This window comes from Zeugodacus cucurbitae, chromosome 5 (genome assembly GCF_028554725.1).
Source record: "Zeugodacus cucurbitae isolate PBARC_wt_2022May chromosome 5, idZeuCucr1.2, whole genome shotgun sequence".
Taxonomy (NCBI): domain Eukaryota; kingdom Metazoa; phylum Arthropoda; class Insecta; order Diptera; family Tephritidae; genus Zeugodacus; species Zeugodacus cucurbitae.
Genome location: NC_071670.1, coordinates 60848260 through 60866574, shown reverse-complemented (window position 1 = coordinate 60866574; position 18315 = coordinate 60848260). Strand labels below are relative to the sequence as shown.

At 33.0% G+C, this 18315-nt stretch overlaps 2 protein-coding genes across 5 annotated transcripts in view; one reads left to right on the top strand and one right to left on the bottom strand.

The window, feature by feature from the left end:
* Positions 1–18315, bottom strand: part of LOC105208943 (mannosyl-oligosaccharide alpha-1,2-mannosidase IA) — a 170265-nt gene that overhangs the window by 17135 nt on the left and 134815 nt on the right. The window lies entirely within an intron of this gene.
* Positions 1–18315, top strand: part of Parg_0 (poly(ADP-ribose) glycohydrolase) — a 72459-nt gene that overhangs the window by 37407 nt on the left and 16737 nt on the right. The window contains exons 7-8 of one of the 3 annotated variants that reach the window (XR_008471422.1): positions 1911–2044; positions 8977–9163. The exons of 1 other annotated variant lie outside the window; for it this stretch is intronic. The gene's annotated coding sequence lies outside the window, so the exon portion shown is untranslated. Of the gene's footprint in view, positions 1–1910; positions 2236–8976; positions 9164–18315 lie in introns of those variants that run through there. One more of the 3 variants, XR_008471421.1, reaches the window with a different exon arrangement.

The window sequence follows — 18315 nt, the reverse complement described above, 5'->3', positions numbered from 1 at the left end:
AATAAAGTATATAATTATATAGATATAAATGATGGCTGAAAGTTACAGCCAGGCAGTCGCTCATTTGACGCAGTTAATTAGAGGCCGATGAGTGTGAGTAACGTAAAATATAATTATGAATGTGACTGAGTGTGATATTACTAGGCATGTGTGGGACTACATAGAAGTGGTTTTGATGTAGCAGAACTGTGAACAAACAGAAAAATTAATTTTGTAATTAATTGAAGTGCAAAGTAATTAAAATTGATAAAGTACAACAAAACAAATAAGCAAGTGAAATATGAGAATGTAAAATAAGACTAATAAATAAGCTTGTTTATACAAAAGTCATTAGCTGCGGGCAATAATAGGCAGCAAAGTGGAAATGAAAATTTGTAACATCCATAGAATGTGGAGCATATTAGAAAAAGTTGATTATTAACAAAAAATAAAATAATAATAATAATAATTTAAATTAGTGTTTCCAATAAGCTGTCGCAGACTGTATATGACATTTTCTATGTATATCCCGCATACTTTACCAAACAGTAACCATTCCGTCTGCAAACCACAAAAACGTGACACAATTGTAAAGCCGCCACTGCGTATGAGTAATCTGCTTGGGCAGCACAGCAATCCTCCACCACTCGAACTAGGAAAAACACTGTTCAAGCATTGCAATGTGTTGTGTAAACAAAAATTGTTTGGCAATTAGGCGGAAGCACGTGTTTACAGAGAAGGGAGACACAAAACCAAGGAGCTTTATATACTATGTAACAACAATAACAACAGAAATCAATAAAAAGGGATAAAAAGGCAATTATGAAAAATATGTCAAATGTCTGCCAAGTTCTTATGCCAGTCTTATACAGTGTACTAATGACAGTAAGAGAGTGGAGGAAAAACATGATTGATTGGCAACGTGCATGCTTTATTTACACGAATATATAATAAAGATACATATATACAAGTATATACGATTTGCTGAATAATCTGTTAGTAATTTAGATAATTCCAAAATAATATTTTTGTTATGAAAATAAAGTTAGCAATAAATATATTACTTTTTAGATTTCACCATAATTATATAAATTTATTATTTTTTAAGATAATATAACATATTTTTTTTTTTTAATTTAGTTTAGGGAGCATCCTTGTTCCAATTTGTATTTAATGTTTATTTATTATACCCAGAAAAAAGCGTCGGAGGCCCTATAAGGTATATATATAAAGGATCAGTATGTTGAACTGAGACGATTTAGCCATGCCCGTCCGTCTGTCTGTCTGTATATATACGAACTAGTCCTTCAGTTTTTAACAGGGACCGGAAATAAGAGTTATTTTACAATTTTTAATAAAAAAAAATCATACATAAAGGAACATCGTAGAAAAGTTTTGATTACACCATCATGATTTTTAGATGAACTATATGCGAAATATTGTATGATTTTTAAATTTTGATTTTTATATATTTAGATCAAAAATAAAAGTTATTTTTGATTTTTATTTTTTTAGATCAAAAAATAAGAATTATTTTTGATTTTTATATTTTTATATCAATAATAAAAATCATTTCAAAATATGTGACATATAAATATTGGAATTATGCAGCATATTGTAATACATACGGCATAAATAAATAAATAAAAATTTTGAACTGATTTTTATTATTGATATAAAAATATAAAAATCAAAAATAATTCTTATTTTTTGATCTAAAAAAATAAAAATCAAAAATAACTTTTATTTTTGATCTAAATAAATAAAAATCAAAAATAACTTTTATTTTTGATCTAAATATATAAAAATAAAAAATAACTCTTATCTTTTGATTTTTTTGATAAAAGTCATGAGTTACGGTCCCTGGTTTTTAAGATATCGTTTTGAAATTATTTTATTATATTATTTTTCTTTGTTATTTTCTCTTCAAGAAGCTGCTCATTTGTCGGAACTGCCGATATGGGACCACTATACCATATAGCTGATCGGAATCAAGGGCTTGTATGGAAAATTTTCGCATTTGACGTGGTATCTTCACGAAATTTGACATGGATTACTGCTTAAGGTAATAATATAATCTCCGAAGAAATTGTTCAGAACGGTTAACTATATAACCTTAATGTTTCTAGCAAACAACCCGGCTAAAAAGAATTAGTAAAATGTTTTCTTTTTTTTACTTACTTTTTCTTACGTCTTTAGATTTGCTTAAACACATAGCTACTAAAAGAAATGCACCTGTGAAGGGTATATTGCTTCATTACAGCCGAAGTTAACGTTTTTTCTTGCTTATTATTTAAATTCAACCATTGAATAGACACTTAATTGTTTTTATTATAATTTTTTTTTTAATTATTAAAAAAAATATATATTAAAATTCTGTTGGCAACTCTACAAAATAGTACTCTTTTTGTAAGGGTTAAATAAAATAAAAAATAACTTTGAGACCCACAACTCTATAAAGTCATATGTTTCAACAATTTTTTAATGGGATCCATTATTAATATAAATTTCGTAATGTGGTATAAAGGTGGTAACCCTGCTCCGATTTATGTTAAAATTCTTAACCTTTTTTAAATATTGGCAGTTAATTGTTTCCAAAAAATTTAATATTTTCCAATAATATATATTATTTTTTTTTTAATTTGGTGGCAACTCTATATATGTATAACTGAATTTTTGTAATGCATCTAACTTTAGTATTTTAAACCCTTATGGAACAATTTTGTTAAATTTTTAACTTTTTTTAATCTTATTAATTTTAATTTCATCTAATTAAATTCATCTGGCAACCCTTTTACATCGAACGTCCATAATATCATATGCACGGCTTGTGGCTAATTAATTTCAACATTTCGATTAAATGTTTTTAGTTACAAAATTCAAATAGTTTCAATATTAAACCGGTAATTTCAACTCTAGTGTACCTAAATTATTGCCCAAAACTGTAGCTGAACCAATAAAAAATTATATGCCTGTGTAGTAGACTGTATTTACAAGTTTTTAGTGTATTTTCATGCACACACAATAGAATATAGCGTAAAAATATTCGTAGAACTTAAGCACTTCCTGCCAAGCTAAGCAATATAAAAGCCACAAAAGGACACTTCGACAAACGCCTGCAGCCTAAGAAACGCTTCACAGAGACACACACTCGCACACACATTAGAGTTTACAAAACGCAAAGGCTAGTAAAACGTGCATGGTTAGTCTATTGCCTTGCACGTACGAATCATACGAGGCGAACGTGAACGAAATGCAAGTCACGTTGATTGCAGTGCCACTGCGGTTTGTGGCTTTTCTTAACTTAAAACCTACCATAACCATAAAAAAAGCAAGAAACAATAAGAAGAGGCTTACGGTTTGTCAATATTACAATAATACAATCGAAGACACACAGTAAGCAAGGCAAAGGCGAGCAGCTAAAGATTAAGCAGCTTTGTTATGCAATAACTTCGATTGCGACTTGAGCGCTCTTCAACTGTCTTTTCCCCTCTCATTGCCTATACTGAGTCTCAGCTCACACCATCGCTCACACTGCCCATATTTGCAATTCCGCTTGTCCTTGCATGAGCAGGCTCACCATTTGAATACCAAAACACGAAATGCCAATTCGTTTGCTAAACGAGCTTTGGCCGCCGGCCGTTTGTTGTTGGTTGTGTACAAATTACGTATGTACATGATTTGTAGCAGCATTTTAGGCGTCACAACTCTTTTGTCTTTCTGACAGCTTACAAATGTTGTAAACAACAACAAAAAGTAAACAATAAAATTTGCTGGTGGGTGTCGGTGCAATCACATGGACGCCGCTTGATTAAGACTCGGTTTGTATGTAATTTTATAGAGTTGGTTGGGGAATTCTACGTATTATAGTTGGCTCACAACTAGTGTGTGCGCCCACTCGTGTAACTAGTGATTTATTTCTGTAATATGCTGTTGTAAATATTTGGCCACAAACGAAGACATAAATATGTAAATGTGTAAGTTTCGGTCAAATTAATTTTTGGTGTTGGCACCACAGTGCTTAGAGGGGTTACAGGATAGGGCTTGGTGACAAAACTGAATACGAATGAGTCTGAAGTACATACGTAGGCGCTATAAAAAGTAAGATAGCTATGAGCGTAAAACGTAGTAGAATAATAAATGAGGCAAGTATATGACCATAACTGACCGTGGATGGAAAAATTCTAAAAGAATTTAGGAGAAGGAGTGTACTTCTAAATATGTATAAAAACAAATTATTGAATTGAAGTTTTTCGAATTTTAGTTACATAAAATAAATTCTAATATAATAAAATAGTTAAAAGGATGTTAGCGAAATTGAAATTTCTGTCTGACAATTACAAAAAAACTGTATATTCTGTAGCTTCCTCTTGACTTTTATATTATAATAGAATTCTCACAGATTTCTCACCAATAATTTAGTAAATGTGATGTGTGTAAATGTGTAAAATTATTATTATTTAGCAGTGTTCAAAGGTCAATTATCGAAAATGTTGCCTACCTTTAGGCGCAATAATAAAATGCATACTGAGAAAAAAGGAAAATGAAAACCAATTTCTGCCAATACTTTTTTTGTTTATTGGAATTCTAATTGGTTACTAGAGAAGAGTATCCTTGGAACAAAATTCCTGCTACAACTTGTTCTTCTCAGTAAGTTACTACTCTATATTGATAATATATGTCTTCATGAATCTCAAAAGAATGAGTATATTATTACTAAGCTTCAACTACTATATGAACTCCAGAGTTTATTACTTGGCTAAGAATTGATTTCAAATTATTTAATTCAGATTTCTGGTATTTAAGGGGCTATACCAGTGTGACATTTTCAAAAAATCGATTTTTTTTATTTTTTGCATATTCGATGATTTGCACTTTCAAACATATGCTGTGAAAGCGGTAAGATCGTATCTTGAATAGTTTTTGAATGGCAGCGTTCTAAAGAGCGACCGCTCGCTGGTATAAGCAGCTATAGTCGAATCTTTAAACGTGGTTTTCTCGCAACGACATTTCTCAAAATTGCTGACATCATAACTTAATGAGATTATTTTCTAATACACATTAAATACTAAATAACAATCGATCGAGTACTTTTTTTTGAAAAAATTCACGAAAGTCACCTAATTTTTCATGGGTTACACTTGTTCACTAGTTTTTGAACATACCTGGTCCATATCCAAAAACTAAGGTTCTAACTTGAAGCTGGCTCGCAAGCTACCTAAATTCAAGTTTAAATATCTTGAAATTAGTCCTCTCTAAATATTAGCCTCTATAACAAACAAATGTTCAAGCTATTCTTAGGAAGTGTAGAATATGCTCTGGAGCTCAGATTTTACTGTCCTCTAAATTCGCTTACTCATATATAGCTTTCAGAAAAATTTACATTACTGATTAATAACGGTTTAAAAATTTTGTGTTTCCAGAATTTAGAGATATTAAAGCGAAATTTATAATTGACTAAATTTATAAAAAAAAATTGACTTTAAGTTGCAAAACCAACGCCGGCACCGTTATCTCACACTTGTGAATGTGAAAACTCGAGAAAACGCGCTTTAAAGGTCTGCTTGAGCATTCGCACCTGCTCGACGCTCGGTCACTAAAACTGCTCTAGCTTCGAAAATATGTCGAATTGGACTCTGGAATTTTAAAGACATATTCTTGGATAGTTTTGGAAGAGATTTAAAACAAAACAAAAAAATCAATTTTTTGAAGCCTGTAAAGCACTACTCAACTTACTGCCTTAATGTGCTCAATAAAAATTATTGTATAAACAATATTCAAAATATTTTGTACACAAAATTAAATGGAATTTTGTAATAACAATAAAATTCAATGAATATAATGAATGAACATTACAATAAATATATTTTGCATAAATTCTAAGTTTATACTAACAAATTATTCAGAGGTTCACCACATACACCAAATAGCGGACTGTTTCCATGAATTACCACTAAATATATATAGGCATTTATGTAGTGGTCTATTTAAGCACAAATTTTACAAAACCGAACGAATGACCGAACGCACGTTAAACGGCTCATAAATTTAAAACTACTAAATTTGGCATCACATAATAATAAAGCGCACAGAGAGTAATAACGACAACAGCGAATAAAAACAACAACAAAATAGCGGTATCATAAAAAAAATCAATTATTTACGCTCATAAAAGCAATTAGGTGCCACATAAAAGAGTAATATCCTGTAATCAAACGCAACAGCGCGCGAAACATTCAATTTGACGCCATTACAACACAACACAGAAATCTCCTCTGCCATGTGATATAGCACATTTAAACGTGCGCGTGTATGCTTTACATAGGCATATCAAAATGTTTATGCGACGCATATTATGAAAATGCAAATCATCATAATTGAAATTTGCATAAATCAAATGCAGAATGCTCGATGGATTTGGCTTGGCGTGGCGTCCGTGGCGTGCGTGGAGAATGAAGACATTAAGTGAATGAGATCAATGATGCGAGAAGTGTTTAATGACGGTGAAAATTTCGCACATGTATTCATAACGCACAAGAAGAAGAAGATGGCGATGAAGGGTTAGATATATACAGTGTATATAATATGTATATTAGTGCTTTGAAGTAGGTATATGCAGGTCAACATGTTTTGCTTTCATATATTAATTGAGTATTGAGACTGTGCTTAAGAAAGTATAGGGTGGTTCATATGGTAGTTTTAAGTCTTATGATAGTTTATGATACAGAGTTCTGCTGACATTATATCAAGCTTTCAAGCTGGAAAAAGTAACACTGTGATAATTATATATTATTACAACAGTATATGAACCACCCTTATTAAGATTAACTAGAAAGTTTCTATTGAAATTTTTTTAGACCAGATCATTATTAGGGATGAATTAATGCAAGTTGGATGTATTACTTGAGTTTTCTCGTAATTCTTTCACGGGTACTAGAGAGTATAACTAGATGTTGAAAGGTACAAAACACTAAAGAAATTAATTTCAAGAGGGTTGGAAGTGAAGTAGTGATTTATTGGATAACGGCAAGAGTTCATAGCAATATTGACTAATTAAAAAATAAAAAAATTTACTCCGTGTCGATCAAGTCATCTGTATCAAATTTTGTACCACAAATTTAGCCCTTTTGTGCTCCAACAACAATAAAAAATTGGTGCTCTCATGTATAAAAAATATACTCAGGCCAAGCAGTAAGGCTCAACCCACAGCGGATTAGTTAAGACGTCTTTTCTTGTCTGATAGACAGCACCCCTAGCTTCACATGTGACAACTCGCAACAAACAAGACAAGACAACGCATGCTCGCTTGCTGTGGGTTAGAGCAGAATATGTTTTTGTGTCTTATTAGTCAAAGACGTTTTTGACTAATCCGTGGTGGGTTGAGCCTAAGTAAAAAGTCAAACTTTACTTTCAGCGGATTTTTAAACATATCCCATTTAATGGGTGCTTTTTTAGAAATGTGCTTTTCAATGAGGTAACACGTTTTCCTGTTCGTCTTTAAGACAGCTGTTACTTGATTTATATTCAGTTTGATCTACCATTTCATAATGAACAGACTTACTCTAGAGCAACGGAGCTAACATACGGTCCCAATGGCTGCAAAAAATGTCGAGAATGGGCCTCTCCTCTGGAATTTATTCCAGCCATCCGAGACTACGGTCACTTGCCCGAAATAATTTTTAAAACATAATGGCAAACTGTTGTCTAATAAAGCTAAATTCCGGTCCATAATATTAAATAATATGCGTTTTATTTCTTCCTGAAATCCACATGTCTCAAAAAACATCCTTTATTACACGTTCTCTTTTGCTCATTAGCATTTATTCAATGCCATACGCATGCTAGCAAGAAACATCTAACATTATTCCAATTAAATCCGAGTGAGTGAAAATAAGTAGTAAGAAAATTCAATTTGTCTCGGCACTTATTTGCATTTTAATTATGCTTACACAACGCTGCTGCTGACGATGCAGGCAGACAATAAAGATTGTAGTAGTACCTAGGAAGGCAGATGAACACAAGCGAATATGCGTCAGTGGGTGTGTGAATCTATTCAGGCAGCAATGCTGAGAGCGATGAGCACAAGTGTAAACATAAATTCACATATACACATGAACACATTTACATATGCATGTGTGTACATAAGTGCGCGTATGTAATTAATAGAAGGCAACAATTCAAGCTGAGCTACATTTACGAAGCTTAAAAGCTTGTATGGAAATCATAAAACTGTTAAGAACAATGCACACACACGTGAACACAACCAACCAACTTATGGATGAACTCACTCGTTCAATATGTGACGCAATTCAACGCACAACAACAAATACAACAACAACAACAACTTGTTGGCAAAACTGTCAACAGCAATCACATTAATAGCTTCATTCTCAAGTGTTCAGGTGTTAAAAAATGTGTGTGTGTCATCTTCGCAGCGTGTTGAAATTCCGAGGGGAAAAAGTTGCAAGCAATTTTGTTATTGCTTTTGCGCCTTCATAAGAAATGTTCGAAATTTACAAAGTTATCACTAAAAGCTGCAAAAGTCTTCTATTGTTAATGGGTTGAGTGAAGATGTAATGGCTTAATGTTGTTGTGACATAACTGTCAGGTGTCTGAAGGAGATTAATTAGAATGTTTGGAAAATGGATGTCTTTTTACAAGAGCTTAGTGCTGTTAACTGTAGTAACAGGTATTTATATTGGATACTGTTAAGAAATTTTATCAAAATTTTTAAATTATAATTTAAGAACCCCTCAAAATTTGGAAATATATAAATAAAATTAAAATAAATAAAAATAAAGCGACAAACTTATGAAATGATTAATTAAATATTTATATATATTTTTTCATTATTTTCATTATCATTATGTATAACATATATAGGCAAACACTACGCTACAGAAAAATGTATAGAAACCAATTATTACCCTGTATACACTAGAGATAACCAACGCTCTTCTTCTTTACCCTAAAATTTTCTCTTTTCATATTCAACAGCTTGGCCACAGGGACCCATATTTGGCCATCATGTGGATTTATACACATTTTGTAAGCTGTCTTTTTAATTTGAAAGCTGGATTCTACTAGACCACTTGATTTGTTCAACTCTCCAATATTGGCTTTTTAATCTAACTGGATAAAGAAAATTGAGGGCAGAAGAAGGCATGAATGAAAGAAATTTGTAAAATACTGAAGTTGATGTGGAACAAAACATACATTTTTACTACGAGATTTGGTGGAATTTAATTTTTTTTGCTGTGAATAACATATAGCATATATTTAATACATTTCTTGAATTATATAATCTTTAATAATTATTATTATTGAATTTTTCTTAATACAATAATTATGTGCCTTCCGCCGTTAAGAGGCTATACCAGTGTAATCCATGAAAAATTAGGCGATTTTCATGAATTTTTTTAAAAGAAAGTATTCGATCGATTGTTTCGATGTTTTTTGCAAATGATTAGGTATGTTGAGTTGTTGAAACAAAAAAATTCAAAAAGGTTATTAATGTTATTATAAAAATGTAAAAATGTAGTTATAAAAATGACCTCCGATTTTTGAAAAATATCAAAAATTGAAAAAATGGCGTATTTCTGAAAAAAAAAATTCGTTTTTTAGGTAAAAAATGGTCTTTCTTTTAATGCCAAATTGACAATTTTCAACCAATCAAAAAGATCGTAGGTCATTGTATAGTAAATATATTCAAGAATACTCAGTTTTGAAGTCGATCGGTCAGCAAGGAGCTTGAAATCCTGAAAAATAAAGAATTTTTGCCATTTTTATGTCTCAGACTTCCATATTTCAAAGCCACACTATCCCTTACTGGTTTTCCATACCGTAATAAGATAAAAAGAATAACATTAGAATCGTTATAACGGTATATCACGAGCATGCGACGCTTGAGAATGCACGTGCAACACATTTAATTTACTTTCATATTTGTATTTCTGTAACTATCATCAATCGACCGATTTTTAAGATTGTGGTAATTTTGGAAAGGTAATAAAATGCAGATCTTATTACGGTATGGAAACCAGATAGTGTGGCTGAGACATAAAAATGGCAAAAATTCATAATTTTTCAGGATTACAAATTCCTTGCGCAACCTCTAAACCTTTTTTGATTGACCCAAAACTTTGTATATACTAGTTTTTGGGCTACTCGCATATTTCTAGGGGGAGCGATCGAGAATCCAGAAACTTTTTTTATCCTCCATACAACTAAGGGCCACCCTAATGTACATATACATATAGCAGCAGAGAACTGAATAAAATCTAATACAAAAAACTGTGTTTGATCGGAGAGCTTAAAATAAATGTTACTCATACGTCGTGTATTCGGCGTTTTAAACAACGAAGTGAATTTCCTTTTGAAATGATATGCTTGCAAATACAAATGGGTGTTTTTTTCTTAAATTCATATAAGATATATATTTTACATACAAGCCTTATAAGCTGCATAAGACTTGTCCGATACTAATTTTGCTACAAACTCTCTCATTTCGATTTAGTATTTGTCCAATCTATAAGTATATGAAATCATGAATCTCAATGCTATTCATCTATCATAATTGAGTTTTGATGCGATATCACGAATAAAATAGCTTCTATGAAAAACACCAGAGCACCAGCTAAAGACGCCTTGGAACCTACACTAGAGATCCTCGTCTCACTCGTGACATCATTTCAGCTTAATAGATATCATTTTAGTTGAACGAAAATACCAAACGGAAAATCAAATAATCATTTGATAATTTAGTTTAAATAAATCTAATTTCACAGAATCGACTTTATATTTGAAAGAACCCCACAAGCAACAAATATCGGAACGTATTTTTATATCGCGAAAACCCTGTATGATGCCACGTTGCACATTTATCGAGAATTTGTCGTGAAATTACCGCTCTTAATTTTTACAGCATGCTTTTAAGTATCATTAAACAGTGGAAATAACTTTTAACGAAGCAAATGAGTGCTGCGAGTAGAGTGCACATAAAGTAAGGAAAACAAAATTCACATACGAGCGTATGTATGGGTGTGTTTGTGTAAGCTGAGTAGGGAACGTAAAACAAATTAACCTAAAATTTGCCAATAAAAGAGACAAGCGTGAACTTTGTCGCCACCAGGAGCTGTCAAGCCAAGCAGTGAGAGAGAGAGAGGGGTTAAAGGAGTGTAAAGTGAGTGCGAACATAAAAATTACAAGCCTTTTAGTAGTGAGCAACGTGAGGAGTGGAACAACGGTGACTTTAATGTGAGCAAGTGGCAGCAGTAATGTAAAAGTGCAACAGCAGCAGGAATATGAGCAGGATACAGAAGAATGCAACGCCCGTTGCGAGGCGAATACAATGGAGGCAAACAGCGCAATTGATAACAAACACCGTCATATGGGTGTGTGTGAACATAAAAGGAATATAAAAGAATAAAATAAAGTAAATATAATACAATATACAATATAAAAAGGGTACACAATGTAAGAGCAGCAGCAGCAAACAACAACAACAATAACAACAATGTAACTGTTAACATCAACGCATGAAACCAGTTATAAGCAACGCCAATAATGGCAGCAGCGGCGTGAACGTCAATGACAATGCCAACCACAACAAGAGCAACAACAAAACCAGCAACCAGCAGTAGCAACAGCGCTGTGCGCAATAATAGTGTCAACAACAGTGCAACGTCAACAACAACAATAACACTAACAACGCTGATGAGTAGTAGCTAGCTGCTATTCATAGTTGTCAGGCGGGTTGTGAAGCATCGCGCGCTTGGTTGACACTTCACGGTCGGAAGACTGCGGCAAGCAAATGCCGCGAGCACTCGAACCACATTTGTATGTATGTATGTGTAGGCAGGTGTATGTGTGTATGTGTGGTTGCACTTGAAGTGATCTGAAACGCTCTAAATGACGTTTGCACCGTTTGGCAATTACGCTGACAATTGCCTTGTGCATTTGAGTGGCGCGCACTACAACAACGGTGTAGCAGCAGCAGCAGCAGTCATGTCAGTGTTAACAACAATAGGTGACACAACAACTACAACTGTTGCCAATATTGTTGCATTGCATATGTATATCTGCAAGTGTATGTATGGAAGGGTGCCATCGGAGCCATAACCTGCGTTGTATAAGGTTTTTACAACAAATGTCAACAACAACAATGCATACGCCCTGCTCGTTACGAAAGCGTTGTGCGACGCAGGAAGCTGGTTTGTAAAATATTTGTGCGACATCAGCACAAATGGAACGTGATCGAAAATTCGCAGGCGTTAATGTTGTAATAAAAGTGGTGGGTGACGATAGGGGGAGATACAGAAATGGTATTGTAAATCAGAAGGTATAAGAAATATGAAAAATATTGGTAAATTTGAAAAAGTAGAAGAATAAATGAAATGTTTATAATTAAAATAAAAATAAAAAATAAAAATATTTTATGAACAGTGATACTCAAGTTCAGTAAAAAAACAAGAAAAAACAGAAAAATATTTATAATATTTTTTAACATTTTGCCAACGAAATATCTTCCTTCCGCCTTTTGAATTTCGCGGCACCGAAATGTATACTTTTAATTTTAAAACTTTTAATTTTAAAATAAATAAAAACATTTAATTACATCGCAGTAAAATACATATAAATATCGTGAACACCTAAAAGTATACTTTAAACTTTGAATAATGTCTATGAAGCACATAAAAGACACTAAGAATGTAAACAAACTCATTTTTTGTCATAAACTTTTAATTAAAAATACCTTCCCACTTACAAGAAAATGCAAATAAGAAAGCAAATGTTGTCAATCACCTAAAAGTATGCTTCAGAATTATTTAAATTAAATATCTCCCTTCCGCCTTTTTGTCTTTTAATTTCGCGGCTATGTATATAGCGCTATAGAGCTCGTTTCTAGCAATACTATACAACTTTGAATGGTCTTGACATAACCTACAAAACGACGTTGTGCACGATTAGTTTGGATATTGCGTTCAACAGTTACAGACGTGTAAACATGCTGTTCATTAACGCCAAAATTCGCGCTATTTTAAAGTTTTCCTTTGTTAAATGCAAAATCGCTAGAGAAACGTTCCGTGAGATTAATGGTGTTTTGGGGGATGGAACTATGTCACTTCGAACTGCGGAGGAATGGGTTCAGAGCGGATGAAAACGACACCATGGATAAGCCAGTCTGCGGAAAACCTGTGACAACGAATACCGCTCAAATCATGGAAAACATGGTCTATTTCGATGGATGGATCACGTGGCATCTCGTGACAGGAGATGGGAGTTAGTCACCAAACCATTTTAAACGAACTGCAGAAGGCTGGATACATAAAAAAGCTTGATGTTTGGATGCCGCATGATTTGACGCAAAAAAAACCTTCTGGACTGAATCAACGCCTGCGATATGCTGTTGAAACGGAACGAACTCGACCCATTTTTTGAAGCGGATGGTGACTGGCGATGAAAAATGGATCACATACGACAATATCAAGCAAAAACGATCGCGATCGAAGGCCGGTGAATAGTCCCTAACAGTGGCCAAGCCGGGATTGGCAGCTAGGAAGGTTTTGCTGTGTGTTTTTGGTGGGATTGGAAGGGATTCATCCATTATGAGCTGCTCCCATATGGCCAGACGCTTAATTCTACCATCTACTACGAACAACTGGACCGCTTGAAGCAGGCGATCGACCAGAAGCGTTCAGAATTGGCCAACAGGAAGGGTGTAGTGTTCCAGCAGGGCAACGCCAGACCACACACTTCGTTGATGACTCGTCAGAAGCTACGGGAGCTCGGATGGGAGGTTTTTATCGCATCCACCATATAGCCCGGACATAGTTCCATGTCATTACCACTTGTTGCTGTCCATGACGAACGCCATTGGTGGTGTAAACTTGAACTCAAAAGTGGCTTGTGAAAACTGGCTTTGCGAGCTCTTCGCAAATAAAGAGGGGGTATTATGAAGTTGCCGTCTAGATGGAAACATTAACGCGTTTTAGAAAGCATTGAATAAAGAGCAAAAAAGCGGAAAGGGAGATAATTGACAACCAATATGTTTATGTGGAATAATTTAAAAAAAAATATTTCAAAGTAAAATTTCTAATCAAAATTTTTATTTACTATCTGACCAAAAAGGTATTAATGATAATATTAATAATAGTAAAAAGTTATTTAAAATTTTGTAAAATTGAATCATATATGAAAATATATAAAAAAAAATTATAAAAATATTATTCAACATTTTTCAGCTGGAGTAATTGAGCAAAGGGCCATTTTGTTTAATAACTGATTTAAGGCAAATGACTCAAATAAATTCCAGTCGATGAGTCCAATTTTCGACCAACTTTACAATTACTAATTGGGACCTTATGTCAACAACTAACGTTGTTTCGTCGTCATCATGAATTGGTAAATCAAACTGAGTATAAATCAAGTAACAGTTGTCAAAAAGACCAACTCCGAAAAACATTGAAAACCATAAGTCCTAAAAAACACCAGTTATATAACGGGATTTATTTCAAAATTGTCCCAACTTATTCCACTGCAAGAAAACTGAATAACAATTATGGCAATTATAACCTTACGAGTATGCTGTAAAGGTACGCCATGTCGTATGCGTAACTGGCTACTATGACTGAAATAGACAGCGGAAGTGGGGCTGAATTTCATATTTATAATTTATTTATATTCTATTGTATTTATAGATATTAGAGCTGATTTACACTTTCCTAAATTTAATTTGTTTAGCCTATACCGCGGAAAAAGTTCTACGACGTTTGTATAGCAGTCAGCGCTTAAACCACACATCAAATAATTACCTTATATTCATTATTTCCTTGCAAATAGAAATTAATACAATTATTATTTTTATTATTAAAAAAAATTTACATATAAATTATATTTTTTTGTTCCTTAATCCCCTTTCAACATTTAACTAATTGCGAACCGCCTGCCGCTGTCAACGAAACAAAACATTTATAAACGTTATATAGAAAAAAATATGATTGTGGCATAATTGTTTGGCATGTTAATTAATTAAATGATTAATTATTATGTCAACACACTTGAAGTTGACATTTAAGCAGCACTCAAAAAACGAAAAACCATTAATAAACGCGCTTGTATGTGTGTGCGTGTGTGTGTTGAGCACTCATAATATCACAACAACTACGAAAGCAACCCCAACTAAGTAATCACACACATTTCACACACCACTTGCTGCCGCTACTCCCACTGCTTTTTGTTAGATTATTAAAAGCTAGGGTCACGGTGAACTATTAAAAAGTTCCACCTTTGACAGAGAATGTCAAAATGATTTCACATTTATGATTATCTAAAATAACAAACACACACACACAGGCGCACATAAGTGATGGGTGCACTCATTGCTAGCTGCTGACATATACATTTTATGCTTACAATATGAATCTCATGTGACTTGGAGCTGCGGCAATTGTCGGTCGTACAGGTCGTATACGTAATTAATTACTTAAATGATAGCTCAAAAAGAGATAAATGAATATTATACCCGAGGGTTGGTTACGTTTGCAATGCTGCTTGGGTTTGGCAATAAATTTTTAGATAATTAACCTATTTGTGAGGGGTTTAAAGCAAATGTGTGAATAATTTGATTATATAAAATAAATGAATATATTGTATGGAAGTGGATTTTTGGAATTTTTGAATCTTTTTTTTTATAGATTGCTAAATGAGGCATGCCAGAACTGTCTACAGGAAATTGAAAGGAAAAATATTTAAAAATTATTTTTTTTTGGTAAAAAATATATAAGAATCCCCTAGAGTATTCAATAAATGTAGCAAAAGCAACACAAAGAAAATAAAATGAGAAAATTTTACATGTTTCCAAATTGGAGATGCGCACGTGCATACATTCTATAGCAAGAAACATGAAAAACGTTGTAGCGTTTCTCAAAAATTGTCAGTCATTTTTTTGTTGCTTGCAGTTTTCTAAATTTTTGCCAATATGAAACGAAAAGTGTGAAAAGTTTCAATAAAGTCACTGGGGAGATTGTACAAAATTGAATTGAATGTAGCACGAACGAATGAAGCGCGTGTGGCAATAGCATATTCATACACATATTTATATAAAAATAGCAAAATAGCTTGGTATATCAAAGTCAGCAAAATTGAAGTGTGCATTTCCTTGAGCTGCTGAAAGCACCTTAAAGCAGATTTGGCGCATTTTTTTATAAATAAAATTCAATGGTATTATAAAAGCATACGATTTAGCTCCCGAAATGTGCGCTTATGCTTCATTCTTTAAATATTCAGCTCCATAAATGTATGCTTTATCCCATAAATATACAGCTTCCTAAATGTATGCTTTATAATTAAATTTATACTTCAAAGAAAATAATAAATAAGAGCGGGAATGGAAAATTTGAGAGTCTGCGCATAATTTACTGTCCTATTATACAAGCTACTATATTTTTTGTTAATGACTCTTTGAAGCACCAAAATGTATACTTTATATTTTTAATATCTCAAAAGTGAATAACATTTTTTTAGAAAAAAAAAATAGAAAAATATCTTAAGCACCTAAAAGTATACCTTAAATTATCAATCATTTCTCTGAAGCTCATAAAAAATACTGAGAATGTAAACAAAATAATTTGTTATCATAAATTTTTAATTATAAATACCATCCCACTAACATGAAAATGAAAATAAGAAAACAAATGTTGTCAAGCACCTAAAAGTATGCTTCAGAATTTGTTTTGAATAAATTTATTAATTCATCAAGCGAATGATTTGAATATATAAAGTAACAAAATTGCAAAAAATCTTTAGGTTATAAAAATACAGCGATAAAAGTATGCTTTGAAATTTTATAAAATTGAATAAAAAGGGAAACAAAAAAATGTATTTCATTATTGCCTAAAATTATTTTAGGAAAAAATTACATCCAAAGGAGTATTTTTTACTAAGGAACAAGGAACAACTTTCAAGTACATCTTTCAATTTTACCGCCTAAAAGAATACGACGCTTGTCAATTATTTCGTGAATCCAATAAAACAACAAAAAATAAAGCTAAATCTTGTCTATAAACTTAGACTTAAATAAGTTCTGTGTAAAAACGGTATTTTATTGACTTCAAGGACATAAAAATTGTAACAGCACTCACACAGCTGCTGGTAAGCAGACTACATAAACAAAAGTTTGCCGTTTGTTTAGTAAATAAACTTGAACATTTTCGACAATTCAGCTATTTGATTGGTATATTGATGAGAAAGTTTGCTGACCCGCTTAATAAATAATAAAATTACTCGTCGTAAAGGAAATAAAAAACGCCTACGTGTTGCCGTAGAGCACGCATTAAATGAATGGCAGCTGCTAGCAAAACAATAAAAGCGACATAAAGTGCTGTGCGCCGAAAAGTATGCGTAGTATTTTGTTGTCATGAAAATGTGACTTTTTATGATGGCGACACATCCATCAATCGAGTGTTAAAAATGAACGATACTCATTTTTTAAACGTACGAACGAAGCACTAAAAAAGGAGCAGCAGCTGCAAAATTGAGAATAAAAAATATGGACGTGACAATTTGTGGTCGCCGAGCGCTCAAAAAGAAAAACAAAAGACTGAAGAAAATCAAGAAAAAAGCTAAAACGCAAAAACCTTGTATTTACAAACAATTTTCGAAGTCAACAAGTGACAGGCACAATATGAAATACACGAATAACCTAACAAAGGCGCCGCTTTTTCTTCATTCTTGCGAACAACAAATGAGCGCTTACATGCGTTTTGAAGTCGCGACGAATGTAGAAATATACACGCTGATGTGGTATGGGTGTGGCGTGCCCATATAGCAGGTTCGAAGCCTTGGAGGAAGTTGTGGAACTTCAAAATGAATTGTTGCACGATTTATTTCACTGCACGACTCAATAAAGTGCCAGGAAATGATGGCAAGTCGTAAACGGAAATATTGACGTTGTCTACCGCGTCGACATCTTGCTCACTCTCTCTCCCTCTCTCTCTCTCTGGCACTCCTCCCATTCGCCCACAAATCATTATTACGCTTTATTGCCAGCAACATTTCCTGTCGACGCGTCTTGGAAATTCTTCTCAAAGGAATGTAGCGACGAAAAAAAGCAAAATATATTGAAAGCAAGTGAGTGAATAGGTTAGTGCGCCGCATTGTATGCTACGCAATGTTGCTAGTAAACTTCACAAGGAATTTAAGCTCAATATATAGTTTGTTCGGAATGTCTACTGTTGTACTAAAGTTGAAATATATGCTGTGATGCAAATTATATATTTTCTAAGTGCGTAGATGAAATGAAAAATAAAAATGAAATAAATAAACCCGGATCAATTT